General features: G+C 47.9%; 1 protein-coding gene across 1 annotated transcript in view; it reads right to left on the bottom strand.

Moving 5' to 3' along the window:
- Med27 (mediator complex subunit 27) overlaps positions 1 to 25,761 on the bottom strand; it is a 177,602-nt gene that overhangs the window by 26,278 nt on the left and 125,563 nt on the right. The gene's annotated exons all lie outside the window — the stretch shown is intronic.

Below are 25,761 nucleotides of genomic sequence, written 5' to 3'. Positions count from 1 at the left end.
GACAGAGAGGGAAGGCTCAGTGCTCATCGTTAATGTACACGACAGACGCAGCCATAGCAAACCCTTCTGATGTGGTAATGATAGCCTAGCTCGCTCCATCAGCACCACAGCTTTGCCTTCCTGTCTCCCACCATCTGCCCAGTCGAGCACCTAATGCTCCACTTTCCAAGGCCAGGGACCTCTGATCTTGGTTTGACGAACTGTGTCATGGCCAAGTTTATACACGTGGAACCCACGGAATACGGTGTAGGAAGCAGAAGCAGGCACCCAGCACCCTTGGTGAAGCTGCCTAGAAACAGCCAGTGAAAAGTGGAGAAACAACGCCCAAGACAACCTGAAGGAAAGGAAAGAGGATGTGTTTCCCTATCCAGAAGGGCAACATGGTCCTGACATGCAGGAGTGCTTTACTCTCTCAGAACCCAAGCGCACACCATGGACTGAGAAAACATCTAAAAGGCTGGAAGAAGACTCAGCGGCCGAGAGCACCGGCTGCTCCTTCAGAGAACCTAAATTTGAAAAATGAAACGTATGCCCGGGCAGTGCTGAAGCATGCATGGTAGCCCGTACATGGCGGTTCTGGTGAACTTGTGCATGTTGGGTTTCATGGTCTAAGCTGATGAGGATGACTGACCAGGTCTCTTCCTCAAGAAGGTACCAGAACTCATTACAGATGGTTGTGAGCCACCATGTAGTCTCTGGGAATTGAACTCAGCACCCTTGAAAGAGCAGGCAGTGCTCTTCAGAGGACCTGACCTGGGTTTAATTCCCAGCACCCACTTGGCAGCTCCAGGAGATCTGGTGCCCGCACCCTCCCCTCACACAAGCATATGTGCAGGCGAGACACCAATGCACACAAACGTAAATAAATCTTTAAAGAAAAAGACGAAAAGACCTAAAAAGCTGAATGTAATGGTAACACGCCTTTAATCCCAGCTCTTGGGAGACAGAGGTAGGAGGATCTCTGTGAGTTCGAGGCCAGCCTGAGCTACATAGGGAGACCCTGTCTCAATCCTATCCCCTCCCCCTACACACAAGAAAACACCTAAAAAGGCTCCCCAAATGCCAGGGAAGCGCCAGGCTCTTCATAGTAACAGAAGCAATGCTGCTTTTCCTTAGGGACTCAGGCAATGACCTCTCTGTTCCCAGGTGAGACCTGGGAGGCAGGCCTGGTCCAGAGCCCACTGGAGGTCGGTGGTCTTGGGTGTTGAGGGGACTAGAGGTCTCAGATTTGCTGAAAGGCCACCCTGCTAGCCTAAGAGTCTCAGAGCACACAGCAAACCTGCTCTTCCAGGACAACTGGCTGACAGTATCTAGAGACTACTTTCAAGCAAACCTTTCTTGTCCCCTTGTTCCCTGAAGCTTTCTGCCTGTCTCTGATGACTACTTCCTCATTTCCTTCAGCAGTCCTGGGTGATGGTGAGCATCCTGACACCTAGCTCCCTTTACAGACTCCTTCCATTTTGTGTGCCTTACCTGTGCTTAACTTAAACGTGGTAAGAGCTAAGACACACACACTTGTTTACATTTAAGGATGCTAACAAAGACATCGTACTGAGCACTCTTAAACAGGTGACATTCTTTAGATACCCAAGAATCACTACTCAAGGATGCAGATGGACTACGAAGGCAGGATCAGCAGGGGCCTCCTGGAAGGGAAGGAAGGCAGGGCAGAGCCTACGACTTAGGGGAGGCAGACCTGAAGACCAAGAGCCTGTCCCCCACACACAGAAGGCTAGCTTAGAAGCCTCAGTAACTGAGAACTGACTTCCAAAAACACCGAATCTAGACAGTTTTAACTAACTGACAACTTGTCTCAGGAATTTGGGTTTCTGGAGATGGATCCTGGAAAGTCACACTAAGGGCCTCAGAAGGAAGATGATGGCTTCCCACCTAAAGACGGTTACCATTTATGGTTTTAAGATACTTCTTTAAATATTTCTATTAGTCAATATGTGATTTTCATATTCCTGACATGTACAAATATATAGACCTGCAAACCAAATTCTGACATAATTATGCCACGGGTCTTCCTCCATATTGCCTCAGTCTTCAGACACAGTGCCAGGTGCTTGGTCTAGCTAGCGGCTACCTTGGGCCCTTCCCACTCCACTCCTGCTGCCGCACACTTAAGGCGGTTCCAAGTTTCCCTTATGGAAACGACGGCAGCAGGAACTTCCAATACGGCCACTGCATGGGGGTCAATATTATTCTAAGTTACATTTTATTACTTATTGTGTCTATGTGTGTAGGTGCATGTGTGCACAGTGCGTGTACGGGTCAGAGGGTCTCCGTCCAGCTTGTGAATTCCATGGGCTCAACTCAGGTTGCTAGGTTTGGAGGCTAGCACCTTTACCTGCTGAGCCCTCTCGTCATCCTAAGGGGTATTTTCTATTTTAGGATAGATTCACAGAATTCTAATTACCAGGGCAAATACTACAATCTGCCAAGCTGCTGTCCAGGAGAGCTGTGCCAACCAGAGAGCTGCTCACACACCTGCTTTGCTCTTCCTCATGCCGCTCTTGCCAGCAAAGGGAGCTACTGAGCCGAAACAACAAACAAACAAGTCTGACCCCACTGCTGCTCTAATACAGCAATGACAATTTAGGGTGTTTAGGGTGGGGGACTGTGGCCTGTGACAAGGTTTTACTTGGTAGCACAGGTTGGCCTTAAACCCGGAGCAATCCTCCTGCCTTTGCCTCCTGAGTGCTTGGATGACAGGTGTGAACCTGCATGCCTGACCTCCAAGTTTTGTTTTGTTTTTTATTCTTCAGAGATTAATTTGTATTTAAAGAAATATGTGTATGCCGGGCGGTGGTGGTACAGCCTTTAATCCCAGCACTTGGGAGACAGAGGAAGGAGGATTTCAGTGAGTTTGAGGCCAGCCTAATCTACAAAGAGAGTTCCAGGATAGCTGAGATGGTTACACAGAGAAACCCTGGCTTGAAAAAACAAAAAATAAAAACAAAACAAAAAAAAGTGTATGTGTGTGGGTTTATGGGTGGTTGTGCACATTTGTGCTGGTGCTCTCAGAGGCCAGAGGAGCCAGGTGCCCTAGGACTAGAGTTACCAGTAGTTTGTGCTGTCTAACATGGGTGCTGGGAACCAAACTTCAGGTCTTCTTCAAAACTGCATAACTGCTGAGCCATCCCTCCACCCCCACCTCCCCACCTTGGTTTAAAAGAACAAAACAAAACCATTTAGTAGGTAGGGTGTGAGAGTGCTTGGTTTTTGTCCCAGCACTTGGGGCTAAAGCAGGTTCTCTTTGAGTTTGAGGCCATCCTGGTCTCTATAGACTTCCAAGCTAGCCAAGGCTAACTAGTGAGACTGTTTAAAAATAAACAAAATTGAAACCCAAACCCCCCTATAGCACTACCTCCTGGCCACCTAGTGTCACCTCTACCTCCTTCCTCTCCCTATACTACTGTGAGCCAAGTAATGAAATGGGGTCAGTTCTCTGTAATACTCTAGTATGCATCTGTAAAGACAAGGGCTCTGCAACGAAAAAGCCAAACTGGGACAGACCTCATGTCTAGAAAACAGCAACTGTCCAACATTAGCAGATTTCCAAGAGTCCTCAAAACGCTACTTTGAAAAGAATAAGGACTTGCTCACGTCACGATCCAACCAACTGTGGGCCGTAAGGACGGCTGATACACTCACTCCATCAGCCCGAGCTGGGACCTCGCTTATGCTTTGCTGAAGAGCGAACTCTGCTGGTTGAAGAGGTGAGAGAAGTTACTGTCCACTAGGCTCCCGTCCTGAGGTGGGTCTGCACTCACAGATGCCTCCCCAGGGCACATGGACGTGTCTTATCCTTCCACAGGGGATGAGGTTGGGGTTTGAGCTTTTGGCAAGAGCCCACTGTACTGATACGTTAGGGCCGCTGGTGCTCAGCACACTTGCACTGGTTGCACTGTCTTCCCATTTCCACGAGTCTATGAAGCCTGGCAGGGAAGGACTCTAGAGTTCATCTAAGCTGTAGCGGCTGGATTAGAGCCTTTTGAATTTCAGCTTGCTCTTGGTGATGCTGTATTCAAACCGAGTCAGGTCTTGATTCTGTTGCTGGAGGCTTGGACTCCTTGCACCTCTGAATGAAGTACTTCTGTCGAGAGACAAGGCTGCCTCTGTTGCAGGGCTGGGAGGAGCCCAGCAGGCGATGCCAGATGTAAAGGACGTGGAGGAAGGGCTCAGTCGGAGCTATAGCTCCTCAGCCTGAAGCCTCGGCCTCTGGAGTTTGTCGAGGTGCAATGGTTTGAGGCCAGCTAGCAGCAAAGGAACCAGAACCACTGCCCAGGTCAATAAACTACCACTTGGGGCTTAGCCTCCTTTTTGCTGCCACACTCAAGGCTGTAGGGAAGCTATGGGCCGTGGAGCTAAACTTCCAGGACAAATAAAATGATGGGTCTCATGAACGAATTCTAGGCAGAAAGGACCCGCCGGCCTGCATGTCAGGGAAGACTAAAGCTGACACAAGCTGATCAGCCAGCTATCACTGACCCCAGCGATGGCCATTTGTTGTACAGAACAGGTCAAGGGCCTGTCCCTCTGCATGGACTTCCATTCCACAGGCGCCACGCACAAGAAATGTGACATAGGACGAGTCAGGCTCTCATGCCCATCTGTTTAGAAGTGGAACGGAATGGGGAGGTGCTGATTGAGAAAATTAAAAAGGGGGGGGGGGAGTGTAGGTTCTAATACTCATCGAGTATGAGTGTGACATGGTGGAGTGGACACACTAGCCATCAGTATGGAGCTGGGTGCACATTCTACAACGTGCCACCCACTAAGCCAGATGCTCCCGTATGCGGAGAGTGCAAGTTTCTAGCATATCTGGATGCACCAGGTTGTAGTGACCTTGGCTTTTGACGGTACACTGCAGATGGGCCGTAGACATCTTTCCACACCCTGCCAAGGCTGCCATAGTCAGAAGCAAGATGTTCACTGACAGGGGCTATGGGTTGGTTGGTTCTTGGCAATGGCTATGGGGTGTCACAGATAAAAGCTAATGCCATCTGGTAATGAAGCATGCTTGCTGTTGCCAAGGTAACACTTTTCTATACTGAACAACACGGCTCCTGAGAGCTCACTCACCACTTGTGGCAGTCGGTCCAGTTTAAGTAGCGCACTTGTAAAGACGGTTAAGGAAGCAATGCTTCCTGAGCAGGGCCTCCCTGCTGGCACTGCCAGTCTCCAGAGGGTTAGCCGTGCTCTGGGTGGATGGTAGTCACTAGCAGCTACCAGTCAAACTGCATTCTCCTGAGAGGATCCTAGCTCACTGTGACCAGGAACGTCACAGACAGGAGAGGACGTGTGAGGAAAGCCAAGAAGAGAAGAAATACTTGGTTCAGCTCTGTCACTGACAAAAACCCAATGGACTTGGTGGCTGGAGTGCTATCCCCTGATGACCACCTCTTGGCAGCAGAGGTGACCAGCCACTCATGTGTGCAGTCTGTGCACAGCCAAAGCAGTTTGCGATGAGTAATATCTATGTGCAGGATTTGGGGGAGGCATGCTGACCACATGCCAAGGAACCCAGGCCAGATGGCCCCTGACCCAGCACAGTACACGCTGCCGGCGGTGAAGGGGACATCGCAGGATTTGCTATTCCGACAGCTGGCTGTATTTCTGAGCCCTGCTCTGGGGAGAGGATGTCTTAACTTTAAAAAAGCCACCACTCTTTAAAGCCATCCACGAATGCTTTTTCACACAAACAAGGTTGAAGCCTTAAGGGGCCTGCTGCAATCTAAGAAATGCTTTGAGGTGTAGAGGCAGAAAGGCAGGTACACACACACCTCTAGGGTGTTTCGGAGTCATTTTTCTCTTCACTACGACCCTAAGGAACTTCCCCGGACTAATTTGGGAGGACTAGAATAAAGCGAAAGATACCGACTGGAGTTTATTTTTCACGTGAGATGGATCCAGACACTGGTTCGGAGAACTGAATGACTACAGAGGTTCTATCCCCTCCTTGATCACCACTGTTCATCTCTTTAGGGATTTATTTTTATTTATGGGTATATGTGCCTGTGTGTTTGTATGCCATCTATATGTGGATGCCTGTGAAGGCCAGAGAGGGAAAGGCTCAGGGTGGAGGTAGCTGTGCTCAGGGGTAGTCCCAGAGGTGCTCCAAGAGCACTCCTTTTAGGAAGAATCTTAGGTGAGGAATGGAACAAACACCAGGCAGGGCACCCAGGCTTTGCACAGCTCCTTGGGGCCTTCTCTTTCCCTAGGGATGGGGCATGATTGCATGGTGCTATGCACTCCTCTAAGAACCCCAGAAGCAGCCCAGGCAGCTATCTTATTTCCATTTTTAACAGAAGGAAGCTGGAGACTTGAGTCCAAGGTCGTTGTTTTTCTGTGCAAGGCCAGGAGCTACCTCTTGCTGTTTCCTCATATCTTGCCTGGCCCATGAATCCAAATGCCAGCAACAGTGACCACAGAGTCAGGAGTCACCTGACCCTCCAGCCTCTCAGCAATCTTCTCTGGCACTGTGCTAAGTACCTCTAAACCCTACCCCCTAGGACTCCGGCTTCCCTCACCTATGGCTTTGTGATAAGACGCTAATAATGTACCCGCTTTGTCTAATTTTAGTGCATTTGAAAAGCCAGCCTTCTGGATTCCACACAGCTGCTGGGTATGTGCAGCCCTGCTAGAGTCATGCTGGGCAGAACTGTCCTCCAAACAGCAGCCTGGAAGCTGCAGCAGCGAGGGGCGTGAGGACGCAGAGTGCTGGCGGCTGCTTCTTTCTAGGAAACAGTGGGGCTGGCTGGAGACGCAAACATCTGAGCCAGGCTGTCTCTGAGAGGCTCAAGCACTGGCAAGGATGGGGTCAAGAGCATGGACTGTCTGCTGTACTTTGCAAGATGGGAGTGTGGGATCTGGGAGGACAGGAGAGCAAGCACATCTCCAGGGAACGTGGGGCTGTGACTAGGAAACCAGGGCACACGGAGGACCAGCATAGGAAAAGAGCCAGGTCTGTCCACATTTCAGGGTGTGTTCACGAGAAGGACTCGGACATGCCTCTGATGGTAGAGCATCATGTCACAGATGGAGGGTAAATAAAGGAAGAGAGACTCAAACCGGGAGGAGACTCCTGCCAAGAAATTAGATTTGAGACACAAAGTCAAACAGATACAAGGGTGGCGGTGCTTTCTATTCTCCTGCTGACAAGAACCAGGAAATGCAGGCAGGTAAAATGAGTCGGCTAACAAGACAGACAGCAGTGTTCCCTTAGACTCCTGGGCAAATCCTGGCTCTGCCCCACTGGCAGTGTGTCTGGGCAAGGTACCCTCCTTGGAAAATGGCCCACTTCTTTAGCCGGTTGACAGGAGGGGGGAACAAGGGCGGAAAGTGATTGCTAAGCAAAAGGCAAGGAGTCAGCTAGTCATTTTGTAGGGTCGTTCCTGCACAGAGTAAAGGCACAGTAGCAGTTCAGATTCTGTTCTGCCACCATCAGAATGGTATGGCCAGGGAGAAGCCACACAGCGAGCCCTGGCTTCCTCTTCAAGGTGGGGCCTCTGTGAGGACCACAGTTGGTGCTACTGTCTCCCAGAGCCATGCCATGGTGGCAACTGCTATATTACTGTTGCCATTATTTTTAATAATTACTAAACTCGCCATTTAATATGGTTTATTTCTCATCAGGTGGCTCAGTCCATTGAGAGGTAAACTGAGTCATTTGCTAAGGAGCCATCGACATTAGCAGTTCGGATGCTCTAACTTTCCTTAACTCTCTTGCCTCTCTAGAACATCCACAGCTGCCCTGACTGCAGGGGATTTTATCATGGGTTTCACAGAAAGGTTCATAGCAGAGTCACAGAATCATTTTCACTTTGTATTACAGACATAAAATTCCTCACAATCCTATCTGTCTTCCTCTCAACAACAGAAATGCAAAGGAGGAAGAGGACGGACCTTGCTTCCCTGTGCTGCTAGGGATCATCAAAAGCAAATCGAGTCAACGTTAATGTTTAGATATAGACATGCATGGAGACCTACTAGAAGGAGTGAGGATGGACATGGGCTAGCTGATGAAGAAGCTAGCCCATAGCCAATGATTTCTGACCATACTACAAACAATGGGCGCTGTGGACAGCCTTGAAAGCAGTCCTTCCCTAGCACATGCCTTATGCCTGAACCTAGCCCAGAGCATGACTGCCAGGCATCAGCCCCTCCCCAGGGTACTCTGAGTGGAGAACCCAGCAGACTGGGTGTGGCACTGGGATCAAGGGAACACAAGGTGAGGTCTGGCAGGGAAGGTTCTCCTGGAGCACATCTTGGTCGGCTGTGAATTTGCCTCTTTGCAGCAGAAGGCAGGAGTTGAAGGGAGACAGGACAATACTATGAGAAGGACTGAATGAGGAGAGAAGGGATGCAGAAAGGAGGCCGGAGAAACAGGCAGACAGACGACACAGCCCAGAACTAACTACCTTGCCCTTGTGTTCCATCCTCTGTCTATGTGTTAATATGTATTATGTACAGACCAGGCATTAGCACCTAGAAAGGTAAATGGACAGACAGTTCATGGAGCTATCTACCGGTCTAGTGGCAGGGACAGGCAGGTAAGGGATGAAGAGTCACTGGAGTTAGGAAGGAAGTGAACAAAACAGCTTAAGGGGCTTGTTCAGGAAAGGATGGTGTGTAGAAAATGACACGAGTGACATGGTGACATATTAGCAGCTTGCTTGTACACTCAGATATTTATTAGGCACCTGCAATGTGCCAAGATGGGATGTGAGCTCCTGGGAGGCCTACTCCTGTGCTTGGACATTCTTCGAGGGTAGAGGAGAAAAAACTGCTCTGTACAGAATCAGAAGACAAGAAGGCCAGGGAAAAGTGTTGGCCCGAGTTTCATTGAAGCTTCTTAAACCAATGGCAGGGTAGAGCAAGAGGGGAGCAGGTGCAAAGATGGGGGGGGGCAGACAGAGTCTCTGATGCAAAGCCTGCCTGCCCGCCTTCCTTCTTGCTGCTGAGACAGGGCTTCTCTGTGTTAATAGCACTGGCTGTCCTGGAACTTGCTTTCTAGACCAGGCTGGTCTTAAATTCACAGAGATCCGCCTGCCTAAAAAGGAGTTGACTTCTGAGAGGCCAGGGATGCCTTGCATGGCTGATGTGTACGACATCTGCTTCATGGAGGGATCATGGAAGCAAACGAGAAGAACAGGGAGATGGCAGCTTCGACAGCACCAGTGCAGGGATGGGGCGATGCCATGCACTGACATGATTCAGGGCTGGAGCAATGACTGGGTGGGTGCAGTGCTTGCTACACAAACAATAGGGACTGGAGTCTGGATCTCCAGCACCCACATAAATGCCAACCTATAATCCCAGCATAAGAGGGGGGATCCTTGGAGCAAGCTGTCTAGTGAGACTAGCCAAACTGCGGCACCCTGGAGAGAAATAACAGATCCTGTTTTAAGACATAAGGCAAGAAGTAGTGAAGGAAGACACCTGACATCAACCTCGAACCTCCACATGGTTTGTGAGTGTGCAAACATGCACAAATGCACCCCCCAACATCAACAAATAACTGACATACGTTGCTGCTGGACTGAATATGAGGGAAACAGAGGAATGTGGACTCTTCCAGCCTCCAGGTCGAGCCCCAGACAATCAGATGGTCTTGGGTAGTTACTGAGATGACAATGACAGGGAAGGATGGCTTCCCCGTGCAAAGGCCAAGTTACTTTTGAAATGACAAAGAGAAGCATGCTGAGGGGCAGTTCTGAGAATGGACTCAGGCTAAAGGGCTAGAGAAAATCCCACATTGCTTAAAGGATCCTAGCACCCCCCCCCCCCCCTTTCCCTGGGTAGCCTTTGTGGAGCTGAAGGCTCACCTTAAAGTCAGTCTGGGTCACAGGGATGCTCTCTCCTGACTTAAAGGAGGAGCGGTCCCCGTGATAGTGGGGACCAGGAGATGGTGGTCTCCACATAGACCTGCCAGTCCACTTAGAATGGTATGACAGTGCCTGCCGGGGCAAACCTGGCTTTGTTAAATTTCCATTTTTTTCTGTCAATACTGTGTTAGGCAGCACTTGCCGTTTTAATATTTTGTCTGTAAGATGTATGCCAACTTGACCTTGATGTAGAAAATTTTAATTCAAATCAATACATGGACAAGGTCACTTTAAAATCCAATTAATATGAATGGAAAAAATGCCCCACAGTTTTGTGAGCTGAAACTAGGAACAGCTGTAAGTTAACAACTACAAAAGAGACACGTCACAGCCCAACCTGGACCCTTCTGGGTTGCATAATGCAGCTACCTGTGCCCTTAAATAAATGTGGTAGTTTGAATAAAAACATTTTACTTCTGTTTAAGGTGGCCTAAAATTAAGCTGAGTTTGTTTGAAGGTAAACATAAAATGTACCAAAAATTCTGAGTTCCTATAACCTGATTTAAAATAAATTAAAGCTGTGTTTCACTCACCCTGGAGGACTCCCTGGAGAAATCTAAGCTCCACTCTAGTCCGACACTAGCGTTTGCATTTATATAGAATGCAGTTCCAGATCTGTGTGCCCTAAGCTGGACACAGGCAACACGGGAAACCGAGGCACTGCACTTTATATTACTGTTTATCCCTATAAATATCATGCAACCAGGACTTTTTTTGAATTGCCATTTCTACACCTGGATTTTAAACCTGGTTCTTTGTTTGTGAGTGCTAGGCATCAAACCCAGGTCTCCCCACAAGTGCACAGGTCTTCTGGAAAGTACCACATCCCCAGTCCTGGAGCTGAATAACGGGAAGGATTTACTTAGTTTTGGTGCTGAGGTTTTTTTTCTTTCGAAAGAAAGTTTCTCTGTGGCTTCAGTGTCTCTCCTGGGACTAGCTCTTGTAGACCAGGCTGGCCTTGAACTCACAGAGATCTGCCTGCCTCTGCCCCCCCCTGCTGGGACTAAAGGCGTGTGCCACCACCACCTGGCTGGTGCTGAGGTTTAAAGCCGGGTCCCAACATGCACCCCCAGAATAAGATGGATACCAAGAATTAGAGATGTGATAGAGCCAGGATCCTCTCTGGTCTCTGCCGTGCATCTGTTTCTCTCTTTTCCATTTGGAGCCTCAGCTTCTATACTTACGTCAGGTGGGGGCAGAACACGAGTGACTAAGCACCCACCTAAGGGAGACAGAGCCGCGTCTGCCTCCAAGAACAGCTAAGTTATGTAAGCCTGAGATGTGATATCAGAGGTGCCAAGGAAACACCAGAAGCTTATCTCTCACTTTACTGCACGTCTGGATTTTCTGAAAGGCTGCTAAAGGGCTCCGAGCTGTGTAATGCGAGGAAAGCCCCACACCTTGCATGGCTTTCCCAGCCCCCAGGTACCTCTGCAGCTTGAAGGGCAGATGACCCACAGAGCAGGCCCAGTGGCGGAGGCAGGGTGTGTGTGTGTTACCGCGTCGGGTGGGTGGGTGGGGGGGATGATGGACGGGATGCTTCCACCTGGCATGGCTAAGGTCACAGACGACTGTGCGAGGTGTCTGTTTCCCTCTACAGATTACCCTGCTGCAACAAATTAAAAGCAGCCAGCCCTCTGCAGCGAAGGACAAGCTGCTGCCTTGCATAATGCCTGTCTGCTCTGCCTCCCCTCCCCGGCCAGCATCACTCTGCAATCTCCTTCACTTGAAAATCATACCCACCAGCAGACTTCCATGGCCCCCTCCATCTGCTGCTAGTATCAATGCTCTTCACACACTCATTACTCTTTAATGATGCCTGTTTGTAAATAGCAAGACGGATGCAATTAAAGCACGAGAGGCTAAATAAACACACACTCTAATTAGGATCTTTACAAGAGATTTTTTTTTTCATGTATAGACTGGAATTTACCTTTCATTAATCTAACTTAATTGCAATAGTGCACCAATAAAGAGTCAGCCCAAATTAAGTGCTCTAAATGATTTCCCCGTACTAAGGGTTAGCCAGGATACTTCCTTTGGGTAACAAGCTTCAGTTTGTGGGAAGAGGGACTAACTGGGGAATACAGTCCTGGTGCACTGGGGAGGATTTCAGCAGGAAGATACAGACCTCCTGCAACGACCAGAACTCCTATTTCAGACGCCTGAGGTCAAGGCCACAGGTTCAAGGCCGGCTTGCCCTTCTTGCACCAACTCACTTTTCTCAGCTCTAGGCAGCTAATCTCACTCCTAACACCTGCCACCTTTCTAAACCACAGAGAGTAAGGATTTGGAGCCGCTGGTTCAAACCCCTTTCCCTCCTGAATACTCCTAGAACTATTTGCTTTGCAACCAGGGCAGCAGATAGCCACACAAGTGAAGGACATGCACGGAAAAAAAAAAAAAAAACCTCACGTTTAACCCTTGATTCTAGGAGTGTGAGGCCACACACTCTGAGTAGCTAACTAGAATCCCATGGTACACAGTGTTAGAATCATCCAAAGACCTCTGAGCATCTAACAATTTACTCACACAGCAAATGCCAACTGTACCTTCCTAGGCAAGGCACTGTGGCAGAGTCAGGTAAGTACCACAGGGAAACGTCGCCCTCTCTAGAAGACATGTCATCCTTTCCATATTTTCCGGCTCCTTCCCTAATCTTGGCTAGTCACTCACTTTGACACACAGAGGAGGCACGAAAAGATTTAGTCCTCGTTTCTCTCTTAAACTGGCAGTTAAAAAAACAAAACAAAACAAACCAACAAAAACAAAAACCTAAAACCCACCAAAACAAACAAACAAATACCACCCAAACAAAGCTGTCCAGAAGAACCAGCGCGTGTTTAGGGTAAGTTCTAAGCTAAGTGTTCTCGGTGATTTTCTGATCCAGGAGACAAATGCTAAAGGAAGCAGGGACATTCTTCACAACCATGATGCCAGGAGCATACTCCATGACGAGGAGTCTCTACTGAGACGGGCCCAGGTGAAGTGTCTGCTCTGGAGCTGGAAGTGGTATACATCACACTAGCACCAGGGAAGAAGTTAACTTGCTTGTTTAGAGTCACTGGTTGACGGGGTCCCACCAGACCTCATTCACGCCCACCTCATGCCCTGCACTGCAGGTAGAACTGGGCCTCACGCTTACTCCAGAGTCAGAGACCATAACCTTGGCCTCCGAGCAGCTGACTAATGGAGGCTCCAAGGACAGAAGACAGCTTCCTAACAGACTGTGGATAAAAACCCATCAACTCTCAGATGTCTAATCGCTCCCGGTTCAAGAACTTTCAGAGACTCGCTCTTAAATTCATTTTTATGGGTGCATTCCAAGCCTCTGAGACCCTGGCTTCCTAGCGCAGCAGCAGCAGCAGCTCTCCCCTAACCACCCTGGAAGATCGTATATAAAAGCAAAACGGGGCTAAAAAAAAAAGTCCTCCATGTTAGCAAGCAGATGTCGAGCCCATTTGCAATTAATACGACCCACTTCCATACAATCAGACTGCTTAAAATTCCTGGAACTAGATGTAAAAGCTACGATGCAAATGTTCTGATTTTAATGAGAATGAATGGAAACTATAAAATCCCCTTTCCCTTTGAGGGTAGGTACAGTCTACATGTAAGTCCCAATTCAACACTAAATTTATCAACAAAACAATCATTTGATAAAGCCTGTGTGTAGGGAGAAAATAGAACTGGGAATGTCTAAAGTATTTTCAGAAAGCATTTCCTACCAAAATTAAATTTTATCAAAACCATCATTCTTTTAAGGAGCTTAAAAAAAAAAAAAACCAAAAAAACCTCAACTCACTTCAACATGTTTCCGCCACTCACCCACGTTTCAGGAGATTTTGGTATGTCTTTGAACCCATGGTAACTTTTTACGGATAATGGCAAAGGGTGACAGAGGAGCCCAGGGCTCTGGCGTTTCAAGGAGCTCACTGCAAGTTTTGGCTGTACAGGACATGACCGTACATCTGTCGTGGAAGCTCTTCACTTGCAGTTTCTCATCTATAAAACTGTGCTGACATCTTCTGTTGGGGGGCTGCCGTTAAAGAGCCAGACAGCATGCAGGCTTGTCAGTAGGAACTATCAGAGAGTACTCAGGATGGGGCACAATCTTCCAGGGTAGGACGGTGAGGCCTGCTTGTCCTCCTGTTTCTGCTTCCATGGTCTGCCTACTCACCTCTTCCTGGATGATCTGGCTAGACAGTCTCTGAGGACCCGCACTCACTACAGGGCAGTGGCTTGCTTAGGGCTCCAGATCCTTTAATCCTACTAGTTATGGAGTGAAGCTGATGCTTTTAACTAGTACCCACGGACAGGACTCTGGCCAGTGGGGAGTAATGGCCTAGAGTGTGTGAAGTCAGGCTCAATTCTTATGCCACAGAAACTAAAGAAAACACCAAAGACAAACCAAGCAGCACCCAAGGCAATCTGATGGTCCTCCCTGGAGAGGGGGGTGGCACTAGCCCCGAGTTCCATCCCTGGCACTACCAAGAACCCAGTAGTGTTCGGTGAGCTGTGGGCATAGTGCCCACCCACATCAGCTGCTGCTGAAATGGACAGCGGATGAACTTTATCCTTGTAGCATTTGCCTTCCTTTGTGCACTCAGAGCCTCTCATCAGCACTCACAGTTCTGAACTTGCAAACACAAGAACAGGACAGAACTGGGTGCAAGCATCCTTTCCTAGGTGGAAGGGGGTAAAGAACATGATCAATGTACACTACACAGATGCCTGAAATGTCATTCCTTCTACAATTAGGATCTGGTAATACAACTGAAAGTCAAAAAGAATTCTCTTCTTGGGGTGGGCTTCCAGCTGGGGATGCTGTGGGAAGATGTGCTCAAGAATGAGAGTAGAAAGGCAAGGACCAAAACGCTGGCCCTCCTTGGTCTTTTGTGACCACCATGTGTTCCATGGAAACCAACCATTCAGAAATCAGACAATAAGGAACAAAACCAATATGGCAACACTTCAAGACACTGAGATTCTTGAATCTTGGTCTCAGGAGGATCACAAAGATGAGAGTCACATAGCACAGCAGATAGCACACGCTGGCAGCCAGACTGGCCCAGGCCTGTGCTTTGGGAGGTGCAGAGGCAAGTGCTCTCCCTTCTGGGAAGTGCACCGTTCTCAGGTCTGGTGTGGGATCCCACTGAAAAAGAGCACATTCTTTCACTTCAGATACGCTTGGAGGGTACCCTGCAGTGACAGGCACTGTTTGGTAGATGGAACCACTGCTCAGAGGTTGCATTCAAGCGAGCAGATACTGACAGTATGCTGAGGTACCGGCAACGTGGGAGGGATGAGTCAGGTGGGTTTGGAAGGAGACCCCTCCTCCTCATAGAGTAGGAGGTCAGTAGTGTCTCTGGGCAGAGGAGACCCCCCTATAGTAGGAGGTCAGCAGTGTCTCTGGGCAGAGAAGGAGACCCCCCTCCTATAGTAGGAGGTCAGCAGTGTCTCTGGGCAGAGAAGGAGACCCCCCTATAGTAGGAGGTCAGCAGTGTCTCTGGGCAGAGAAGGAGACCCCCCTATAGTAGGAGGTCAGCAGTGTCTCTGGGCAGAGAAGGAGACCCCCCTCCAGTAGGAGGTCAGCAGTGTCTCTGGGCAGAGAAGGAGACCCCCCTCCAGTAGGAGGTCAGCAGTGTCTCTGGGCAGAGAAGGAGACCCCCCCAGTAGGAGGTCAGCAGTGTCTCTGGGCAGAGAAGCAACAGTTCACAAGCAGCACTCCAGCTGCAGTGCAGAGGACCAACAGGGCAGAGGCGAAAATCAAGGAGCCATGAGACTGCAAAAGCCAGGGAAGAAAAGATGGCAGCTAGCGCTGGGCTACTGTCAGAAGACAAACATGTCCATGCAGTGTCTGGCAAGGGCGCTGTTTACAAAGGAAGTGTCTCTGAACTGCGTTTAGGATCACAGTGATGTGGTAAATACGTGCAGAAAGGAGAGGTATGGGATGTCAAGATCTTCAGTAGGTACCTAGTAGACTCCTGACACCTATGCTTTCCATGGCTGGTTCATATTCTGTGCACACCAACCCCAAGAGGCAGGACTGTCATCAGCTCTGTCTTACAGAGACTAAGGTGGATACAGTCGCAAGTAGACACCAGGTGCATGCATTTTTAGAGAGGGCCATCCAAGTACCTAAACCCAGGTGGGTTGGTTCTCCAGAGCCTGTGTGTACTATAGTTCCTACCATCCAGGCTGTGGGTACGACTGCTGTTCTGACTACAGACAGCACAATTAGTATAACTAATTCTAATTAGAGTCCCACACGATATAGCTAACAAGGCCACAGGCCATCCTGGTGCAGATTCATACTCATCCTTTAATCCAGCTGTCAACAGCTGGACTATGTGCAGCCCTAGGGTTGAAACTAAGCAAATGCTACCTCATTCTGTGGATCCAATGAGATTAATGGGAGGAAAAGCCACATGTGTAGATTGGGATTAAGGAATAAAGTAAACTGTCAAGATGCACTACTTCAAAATGGGCTGAAGATTTAATACAGTCCTGGAAGGTCTCGACTGTTTACAAGCTTGGTCTATGCAGTGTGAATCTGGGCTAATGAGATTCACCTGCTGTGTATAAATCTGAGTCAAGACAACCTGATCATCTAAAAAGCAGCCTGGACTCCCAATGCTAACAGTTTCCGACACAGCTCCGCCTCTGGAAGCATGAGGCATTCTTGCAGCGTATTATAGACTGTAGTGGGTGTTGAACAACATGGCTCCATTGGGCCAAATACAAACTCTGAGGGCCCAGACTACCTACTGCTCAATACTGCTGTTTTCTAACAAGACCAACAACAATAGTCCAGGCTGTTTCTTTGTGCTGTGGAAGGATGTCCCATGAGAACTCTTCTTTGTAAAGGTCCTGGGTTCAGTAGCAAGGGCTATTATGGAAGGCTAAGTACAGATAAAGAACACAACAGATGCTCACAGGCAGATCTCGGCCCTTCCCCTTTAGGGCCATCATAAAGGATGTGCACAGAGGTACTCAGACTGCAGATACTGTCAAATGGAGCTTTAAAGCAGGACAACTCTTCAAGATCAGTTCTTGCCTCTTCTATATACAGTACATTCTATCAGAACAGGTGTATGAAGGGCTGGAGGAGCAGAGGGAGGAGGGACTACCCAACCAAAGGTAAATGAAAGATGGCAGGGAGCACAGCCCTATCTTAGGGAATGCACAGTGGCTCTGCCAGGGGCACAGGTGGGGAAGGAGGCCACAGGCAGAGGAAACAGCAGGCACACATCACAGAAGCAGGCAGGTATGGAGTTACCAAGAAGCCAGCGGGGAAGAAAGAATGTTGCTTGTTGCAATAAATGCAGGGAACTCTTGGCATTCAGCAGGCTGCCCCTCCTGCAAGACACTGGTGTGCTTTGTACAAGGAAGAACTGTCTCCTTCAAGATGATAATAAGCAACAGAAGAGAGCTCTGAGCATGGCCAGGCAGGAGGGAGAAGAGGAGATGAGCTTGAAAGAGTAAACTGAGGCCAAGGTGTCAGAACAACACCAGCATCTCGAAGGAGGAGGCTTTCTTCTGCACACCACTGGGGCCTGAGGACAGAGACTCCAGTGGAAGATGGAGAGTAGTGTCTAGAGAAAAGGAGACCAGGAGGCTAAGGAAAGAGCAGAGGCGAGAGCCTGGGGACGGACCAGGCATAGTCAAGACAGGCAGAGTGCTGAGGAGATGCCCGAGGCGGGACAGGCAGCTTGTGGGGAGCAGTGTGCTGCTGGAGAGGAGGGGCTGGGCTATCGTTCAGAGACTGATCAATAAACATTTGTTACAGGACAAGGGGACACACTGAAACAGAATAAGGCCAAATTGGGGGCAGAGTTTAAGATAAGTTATCTGGCTTAAAAACCGGCCCAACATTTACTACAGAATAAATCAAACTAGACAGCCGGAGACAAACACACAGTTAAGGGCGGGAGGGCACTTTTCTGACGGGGAATGCATGGCTTCACCTTGCTTCAAAAAGGCCAACGCCAGCTGTTTCTACCACACGTCAATTTCACATAATACACACAAACACTAGGGAGTAACACCCACCACTCTTCCCTGGGTAGTGGAATTGCCTTCTCCAACACTGAAATTCACCCTACAAATGCCAGCCTAGGGAGGCAGACCCGCTGGGGAGGTGGAATCAGAGTCCCAGCTCCTTGGGTCACAGCAACTGAAACACATAGGCGGAGCGGCTGTGAGGTTTAAAGGGCACCATTGGGGACGCTGAGGCTGATGACTGCTGGCAAAGGGGTCAGCCTTTGTGGCAAAGGAGACAGCCTGGGCCCCCTAACCAGGCTGTCATCAATTTAGTCAGTGTTTTGAGGGGGTTTTAGGACGCAGGTACATGGCACGTCTGTGGAGGGCTGTCCTGTAACTAAGGAAGCTAGAGACATACGGGGAGAGAGCAGCTTTTGGGGAATCAAGAAAAAGCATAAAGTACTCAAAGAAATTAGGAAACAAAACCAAGCCCAAACTATCTGATCCCTGACTGAATTTGACTTAATGTCAGAGCCAGGAGCTTTGAGATACATGGTGCGTTCTCTGAGCCTCCAACCCGTGATGAGACAATGGTGACAGCCTCCATTCTCCAACTGCCAGCTTGTTTGGCATCTTCTACATGGCCGCCATGTTTGAGTGTAGCACTCACAATGCCTGATCTGTAGGCCCCTTGAAAGTCACCCAAAGGAAGCATGAATGCTCAAAGAGATGAAAGAAAGCAGAGGGAGGGAATGGGAGCTGTTCTGGGAGGCAGCAGAGATTCCAGAGAGGACTCAGCTCCAGAACTTACCCTAGGAGTGAATTGCCCACTCCTCCAGAAAGACCCACAGGACGCCGTCTCACAGTGAGGTCAGTCCTCACCCCTTAGGGGCTCACAGCTCAAATGAGAGCCATCTCAGAGCAGGAGAAGCGGGTAATGCCCATGAAACACCTGTACAGAGCTCCGTTAACTCCACAGACCCAGTCAGCAGCCTTCGAAACAGCTAAATGTGCTATGACTGCATAGCCCCACAGAAGCATGGGACAGATTTTAGCTCAGAGATGTCAGAACTACAGGCGTCCGTAAAGCTTTCCGAGACTATGGTCTCTTTTTAGGTCCCATCTCCTCCCCCACCAAGTTCTGTTTTTTTTTTTTTATCATTTGCTCAGTCCTCAGTTCCTCTGCCTGAGAGCAGCGGAACAAGCAATGACATATGTCTGAAGACTTACTAAGATGGTAGCCCAACTTCCCATTGCCCCCAGATTAAAGCTCTCTCTCCTCACAGAGAAGTTGCAATGATGCGTCTCAACACTTTCTCCATTTCATAAGGCAGACTCACAGACGAGGACTGTACTCTGCGGGTTATGATGAGTGATGTCATTATTTTGGTACCCTGCAGTCCCAGGTGTGGCTAGTGAGGGCCTCTTCAAAATCATATCTATGCTCATTGACACTCTACGCCCCATCACTCTCTGGGCACTTCCCCTACTTTCTGGCACAGCGAGAAGCACCAGGCTCATCTTGTACTGTTCTTAGCTACTTACTCAAAGGATTTCTGCTACCAAGACTGGCGTTCAGAGACCATGATGGGGAATAGAGAGGTGCTCATTGTCTTTGGGCTCTAATTTAGACCTTCTAAGCAGACAGGGTTGGGGCACACCTGCAAGCATGCACGCACGGACACACCAGCATTTTTGCTTATACTAACATTCTCAGTTGCCATAAGACACCAAGTATTTACTGTGGCTTTGTTTCCACATTGGCAGCTTCTCTGTCTGTCTGTCTGTCTGTCTGTCTATCTATCAGAGCTTGGCTCTATGGCTCCTGTTTCTATATGTGCTCTATCCTACCTACTCGGAGTTCTAGACATACCAATCCTGACCTCTGTGAAGCTGGATACCGACTATACTGCATGATTTAGTTCACAGGAATTATAGCACTCAACCAAAAGGTTGGGTCAAAACCCCACGTTCAAAGGTTCTAGAGTTCCTTTTCTACTTTCTTCCCTGCACTTTAAGGAGTAAACACATTATCTGATTGAAATATCCTTAGCTTTAATTCTATTTGCATTCTTTTTAGTTAAACACAAAAGCAAAAAAGATAAACAGCCTAGTCTGGCCTGAATCCCAGAAGCTCCAGAGTCACTCAGCCAGACTCATCACGCAGCTGTCGCACCCACCTCCAGCCCTCATACTTAACACACCTCTCAACTGTCTCCTAAACAGACTGCTTTGTGTCTAACCCTCCATGTGTGTCTGCCCCTGAGAATGGGCAGGTAATGGATGTCTTCTCTCTCCGTACAAAGAGGAGCCTTATTGAGAAAAGCATTTGCTTTTCTCTTTAAATAACACTCTGCCCAGGAAGTCGCTTCACACGGGTCACAGGTCTTTCTCTCATCTTTTCAAAGACAAAAGCCTAAGTAGTGAAGCTCTATTGTGCGGCTGTTTCATGATCTCCTCAGTCGTCCTCTGAGTGTGCGGGTTATCCTAAGATACTCAGTCCCAAACAGGCCGTGATGAACAGCTGTACACACGAGCTTCCAAATTGTTGGAAGGAGTCTGCAGGGCCACCTCCTAATATAATCCATGGGCAAAGGCAAATGCAGACACTGGACACTGTGAAGGTCCTTACTCTAGGTGGCCCATGTGGCCATCAGCAGTGATAAGAGGCCTGTTCCCTTGCCTCCATAGACCACAGGGGAGGCCTTTTCAGTTCTGCTAACCCAGCAGAAAAGAGACAGGCCTCAATGTAGTTTTAATCCGCACCTCTCTGGGGATGGGGACATCTTTTAATCTATTTAAATACAGGGTGTGTTAATGGTTTCCTCATTTAAGAATCCATTTTTAATATTTTCCACTTTGTTTTTAAAATTAGCAAAATGATTTTAAAGCCATATCTCTGCTCCTAGGACACACTTGCTACATATGTTCCCCAGCTTGCCAGCTGTCATGGTTTTGTTATGGTTTTATTAGGACTTCTTTTTTTGGGGGGGGGGTTATATGAAGTTACTTTCCTTTCTGTGACGGTGGTCCACTGACTAGAGATGTCGCCAGTACCACTTGCTTGGTTTCCACATCAGCCTTGGTCTATTTCAGTCTTCTGGTTGTCTACCTGCAAGCCGGGGCCATATTTTTGACTCCTAGTGTGTTTTAAGACTTCTACGTGTGCTTTAAGGAACACAGGCCTTGCTCTCCCAGCACCGCCCCTTTTGGTTGTTCTTATACTTTTATGCGTACTCCTTTTCCCCCATGAGCTTTAGTGGCACCCTGGAAGAGCCTGTTAGCATGTGTACATTTATTCATGTGACTGACACATGTGTTCTCAATACATGTTTAGTGTTTCTGGGTACTCCCTCTTGATTTCCCTTCTTTATCTGTGCTTTGTGACAATGTCTCATAGCTAGCTCAGATTCCCCCGCCTCCTCCTGAATGCTAGGATGGCACGTATATAACATGCCTATTTTTCTTTTCCTTTGATGCTGGTGGTGGAACCCAGGACGTCATTCATGCTAGGCTAATGCTCTACCACTAGGCTATCTCCTTTTCTTATTAACTCTATAGTTCTCATGTGTACCTTTGTATTTCTACATGCTACAGCCTTCAGACCCCATTTTCTCAAGCATCACTTTAGCTTTTCCCTCCTTTTATTGAAAACGGACTTTTTCTCACATAATATATCCCGATTATGGTTTCCCCTACTCTACTCTTCCCAGTTCTTCCTCTCCTCCCCTTCTATCCAGATCTACTCCCTTAGTGTCTCCCATTAGAAAACAAACAGGCTTCTAAGAGATTAAGATACAATATGATAAAACAAAAAATCATCACATCAAAGTTGGAGGAAACAAACAAACAGAAGAAAAAGAGCCCAAGAAAAGGCACAAGAAGTAGAAATCCGCTCTTTTGTACACTCAGGAATCTCATAAAAACACTAAACTGGAAAGCAATAATTTGCCTTTGGTTTCTTAGTATCTAACAGTATCCTTGATTCCACTGATTGCACACACAAAAATCAGTACTCTTATTTCATCTGCATCTTTTTGGACCCCTCACTGCGACTGAACACAGTGCTTCTAGGCTCTCTCTTTGCCCTTATGACCACTTTGCTTGTGCCTTACTCAGCATGCCCTGGGCTAATCCGTCTACCTTCTCTTGGCTGGGGAGTGTCCAACAGACACTCCAGACAGGCTCACGGGTGCAGAATCCTGAAGCGGTCAAATGCTCTCTCTGGCCTCGATGCTTGAAAGAACACACACGTCCTTGACTCTTCTTTATTTACCTGCACTCATTTATGTGCACCACACGAATACAGAGGAGGCCAGAAGGTGGTGCTGGAATTGAAGCTGGATTTATGTGCAGTTGTAAGCTCTTCGACATGGGTTCTGGGAACTGAACTTAAGTCTTCTACAAGAGCAGCAAGCATTCTTAATTGATGGGCCAGCCCTTGTTGGTTTTCTTTTTAAGATTCATTTTTATTATTTTGAATTATGTACATGTGTATCTACATGAGTGCACATGTTATGTGTGAGCCTGCACGCGAGAGGGTGTGTGTATGTGCATGTGCAGGTGCTGCAGAGATCAGAGATGTCAGACCCTGCAGGAGCAGAAAGCGCCCTAACTGCTGTGCGGCCTTTTGAGCCCTTTGCTGTTTCCAGCAGTGTAATGCAGTCTGACGGTTTGGGGCTGTTCTTGCTCGGAAGTCCTGAGATATTTATCTTTGCAGCATGACTCCTGGACTAGACTGACTTGGTAGTTCCTAGTTAACTAAGACAAGTTCCCCGTGGCCCCTATTAGTGCTTAGATTCAGACCTAGGCTTTACTTTCTGGATTTTCTTAGCTTCACACTGTTTCTATCCCATGATGGTCTCCCCAGAACTCTGACAAATGCATGTGTGATGATTCGTACATGGCCTCAGCCCCTGCTCCATCCTAGTCATTTTTCCAGCTCTCCTTTGGTCACCTTCTCTTTATTCTCTCGGCTGTCTGCCTTTCCCTGGGGCTTGTTATTAGATTTTACTTGAATATAATTTTATTTGTACCTCTAAGTTCAGACAACATTTCTGTGATAACGTTCTTATTTCCCTGAGTATAGCCAGTGTTCAGTTCTTTTAAGTTTATGCTTGAAGGGTTTCTTTGTTCATCTTACTGAATGCTAGTTGAGGATACTAAAGCCAGTTTTGAGGGCAGTGTTCTAGTCTTCTGCTCTGTGGTATCTGTTTCCTTAGAGGCTAGGGGAGGTTTATCTCAGCAGTATTTTAGTATGAAATTTTCAAACATCAAAAACATGGAAAGAATTATAGAATAAACTCCCCTATACCTGTGACCTAGATTCCACAACACCATTAGGCTTTATCATGTGCACCCACCCATTTGTCCACAACCTGCTGCTCCAACTTGTGCCTGATACACCTGAAAACATAGCACAACCTTCCCTAGACTGTTAGGCAGCCCAGCTAAGTAGAAGTCAATGGTCATCAAAAAACCATTTGGATAAAATTTGCCCATAATTGCAATGTGCACAATTCTCTAAAGTTGACAAGTGCAGAATTTAGATGATTCTTCATTGTGAAGAGTTTCTCATCCTTCCCTGCCAGTGCCGCCTCTTCCCTTCTAGTAAACACGGCTTTAGAACTTTCTTAGATGCAGTATAGTATGTTCCATTGCGAAGGCCAGTTTCCACTCTGAAAAGGTGGACCAGGAGCACACAGACAATAGCTCAATGGAATCGTTTGCTTTTCCTATTTGCCAACTGATAAAAAGCAGCTGAGTATGGGCATTCTGGATATATTTGTGGTAAGCTTTGTGGCTTCTGTGTTCATGGTTTCTATACTTTGTGGCAGACATTTGAAGAGACTTGGGTGTGCACAGTCACCTGTAATACTTTTATGAGTAAAGAAAGATTGTTTAAGAAAAAAATATCAAAATGAACAAAAGTTCTTCAGCTACCCATCTTTCTTTCCTTTTTGGTGGTTGATGAGGGATATTTAAGCAAACTTTACCTATCATGATATTTCTGTCCTTTGCCAGTGCTGGCCAGTCCCCCAGGCATCTGCCCTTCTCTGTCCATCTCCTGGCTACAGAATTAACTGGCAGAATGTCCCAAGTTCTTGTGGTTTTATTTCACATCCAGGGCTTCAGTCACTGATAAATTTCTAGTCATGAGATTGGTCTGATCTATTATTTGATACTCTTGCTGTTGAAGAAGGTTCTTCCCCCTCCTCCTTTTCAGATCTTTGTGGTCTTCCCATCTTCTGCAGTCTGATCTCAAACTCCTGGCCCTCAGTGATGCTCCGGTGGCAGTCTCCTTAGTAGTGACACACCACAGCACTCAGCCTTTCTTCTCAAAGCAGTAGTTCTCATCATTTCGGCCCGGAGACCTCTTTCTACTGAAAATGGCTGAGGATCTCCAGGAACTGTTGCACCTATGGGACGGAGCTATCAGTCCCTACTGCAATAGAGAACGAACCGAGGCCAGTCTGAAGGACAAAAACACATGGCCCCGAGAGCTTGCCATGCCAATGTCCTCCAGCATTAGGAGCCTGAAGAACTCCACTGTGGACATGTCAATCAGTGAGGAGCAGGAAGGAGAGGAAGACCTCCATCTTCCTTAGAAGCAGTTTGACCTCATGGTCCCAGGGGAGAGCTCTGCAGCTTCTTGCCCTCAGATCACAATTTGGGAATGTCTGCCTGAAAGAATGGAGTTTTAGAAGCAAACATCTTTAGGGCCCGAGTTGAAGCTGTGTTTCTGTAAAAGTGGAGAAAAACAACTGGGGAGATGGCATGTTGTGTAAAGTGTTTGCTGCGCAACCACAGAGACCTGGGTTTGGATCCCAACACCTGTATCTAGGTGAGGCAGTATGCATCTCCACTGCCAGCACTGGGAGGTGGGAACAGTTGGATTCCAAGGGCTTGCTGGCCAGGAAGTCTGGCTCCAGACTCACTCAGAGAACCTGTTTTAAAAATAAGGCAGAACCTGAGCGTGGCACTGTGCACCTTTAATTCCAGCTCCCAGAAGGCAGAGGCAGGCAGATCTCTGTGAGCTGGAGGCCAGCCAGGGATGCATAGTAAGATCCTGCCTCAACTAAAGTAGAGATGTAATTAGGGAAGACACTCAATGTCACCTCTGGTTTCTACAGGTGCACACATGCATACTTCCCACACACTGAAAATACAGACACACAAGAGAGGAGAAACACAAAGACCAGTTCTTTGTACAAGGCTTGTAACTGGGATCTTAGTGACTAAAGCATTAACAAAGAACTCCCATCATATTCAATGCGGTAACAAATGTGCTAGAACTCAGGTTTTCATGGCTCCAGCAACCACAGTTGGTGCAGCACAAAAATACGGCAGGGTGGCCTTCAAGAGTGTCTGATGGACAGTAAAAACTAAGGCCTCAGCCTTTAGCGTTCTGGGAAAATAGGATATTCAGAGCTGCTGGTGGGTACGGATTAATGTAACTGTCTGGAAAACACATCGGCCATATGGAAGGGTGAACACCTGTGTGCCTGAGCCAGGTTTCCCAACCTCCACCTTGTAGTTTGGTGGGCTGTGCCTGCTCACTGCAGGAGAACACACATAGCAGAATCTCTGGCTTCTACCCACTCAAATGCCAGCATAAAATCATCTTAAAAATATTGCCAGTCACTGTCACACACTCCTTGCGAGGCAATAATCAGTCAAGAACCACTGACCTAATATACATACAAGTAACATTATACAGTCTGAGCAGGCTTCTTTACATACTTAGGAATAAACACACAGATACACATACCTCACAATAATTAAAGAGGTCATGAATTGAAAGAGAACAGGGAATTGGTCATATATTGGAGAGTTTGGAGGGAAGAGGGGAAAACAGAAATGATGTAGTTATGTTATA

This window comes from Microtus oregoni, unplaced genomic scaffold (assembly GCF_018167655.1).
Source record: "Microtus oregoni isolate MIOR12 unplaced genomic scaffold, Mior012 000025F_ref0000491, whole genome shotgun sequence".
NCBI lineage: Eukaryota > Metazoa > Chordata > Mammalia > Rodentia > Cricetidae > Microtus > Microtus oregoni.
This window is presented reverse-complemented; position numbering and strand designations above follow the sequence as displayed.